This window comes from Cetorhinus maximus, unplaced genomic scaffold, assembly GCF_964194155.1.
Source record: "Cetorhinus maximus unplaced genomic scaffold, sCetMax3.hap1.1 HAP1_SCAFFOLD_1310, whole genome shotgun sequence".
Lineage (NCBI taxonomy): Eukaryota > Metazoa > Chordata > Chondrichthyes > Lamniformes > Cetorhinidae > Cetorhinus > Cetorhinus maximus.
In genome coordinates this window covers 43,551-45,292 of record NW_027597251.1, presented here as the reverse complement: position 1 = coordinate 45,292, position 1,742 = coordinate 43,551, and positions in this window count along the sequence as shown.

The following is a 1,742-nucleotide window of genomic DNA, read 5'->3' as shown; positions in this document are numbered from 1 at the left end:
TCCCTGTGAGAAAGAGTCACTGACTGAGGGCGCACTCGCTGTGAGAGAGGGTCACTGACTGAGGGAGCACTCGCCGTGAGAGTCACTGACTGAGGGAGCTCTCCCTGTGAGAGTTACTGACTGAGCAAGCTCTCCCTGTGAGAGAGAGTCACTGACTGAGGGAGCTCTCCCTGTGAGAGAGAGTCACTGACTGAGGGAGCTCTCCCTGTGAGAGTCACTGACTGAGCGAGCTCTCCCTGTGAGAGAGAGTCACTGACTGAGGGAGCCCTCGCTGTGAGAGAGAGTCTCTGACTGAGGGACCACTCCCTGTGAGAGAGAGTCTCTGACTTTGGGACCACTCCCTGTGAGAGAGAGTCACTGACTGAGGGAGCTCTCCCTGTGAGAGTTACTGACTGAGGGAGCTCTCCCTGTGAGAGTCACTGACTGAGGGAGCTCTCCCTGTGAGAGAGAGTCACTGACTGAGGGAACTCTCCCTGTGAGAGTCACTGACTGAGGGAGCTCTCCCTGTGAGAGAGAGTCACTGACTGAGGGAGCTCTCCCTGTGAGAGTCACTGACTGAGGGAGCTCTCCCTGTGAGAGAGACTCACTGACTGAGAGAGCACTCGCTGTGAGAGAGAGTCTCTGACTGAGGGACCACTCCCTGTGAGAGAGAGTCTCTGACTGAGGGACCACTCGCTGTGTGAGAGAGTCACTGACTGAGGGAGCTCTCCCTGTTACAGAGTCACTGACTGAGGGTCCACTCTCTGTAACCTGTTTCTTTTTGTTCAGTCTCACTTTCTCTCCGAATCAGCTTTTCAGGGAAGTTCTGATCTTTGCATGCGTTTCGCTGCTTTTTGGAGATTGCGGTTTTCTCTAGAATTTGTGTGTCACTGATCCCTGCCCCCTCTCCGAATGCAGATTTCCTGTCGAAAATCTCGACGCAACCTCCTTTCAGTTGGCCAGATACCCACCTTTTGCGGCAGCCTGAGTGCGGATTTCCCTTACACAGATTCCACAGGAACCTTCGTCAGACTCACTGTCCCACCCCCGACATTTCAGACATATTCCCCCTCGCAGCCAAGACCAGGCCTGCACTGTACCTGCCCGCAGGTCACGCACATCTGCTTTCTAAAGCACTGTAATATCAAATTAACCTCACCACATCACCCAAATCCACCCCACACTATGTAATATCACCTTTACAAGAAATGTCAACTCAGGGCCCCATTACATCCAACTGGCGAGTCTTCATATCACAGCGTCAGTCAGGTTTATCAGTCTCACTCAGATTTACCACTGTCACTCAGATTTATCACTGTCACTCAGATTTATCAGTGTCACTCAGATTAAGCGCAGTCTCACTCAGATTTATCAGTGTTACTCAGATTTATCAGTGTCACTCATATTTATCACTGTCACTCAGGTTTATCACTGTCACTCAGGTTTATCACTGTCACTAAGGATTATCAGTGTCACTAAGGATTATCAGTGTCACTCAGATTTATCAGTGTCACTAAGGATTATCAGTGTCACTAAGGATTATCAGTGTCACTCAGATTTATCACTGTCACTCAGGTTTATCACTGTCACTCACATTTATCACTGTCACTCAGGTATATCTCTGTCACTCAGGTTTATCACTGTCACTCACATTTATCACTGTCATTCAGGTTTATCACTGTCACTCAGGTTTATCAGTGTCACTCAGATTTATCAGTGTCACTCAGGTTTATCAGTGTCACTCAGGTTCATCTGTGTCACTC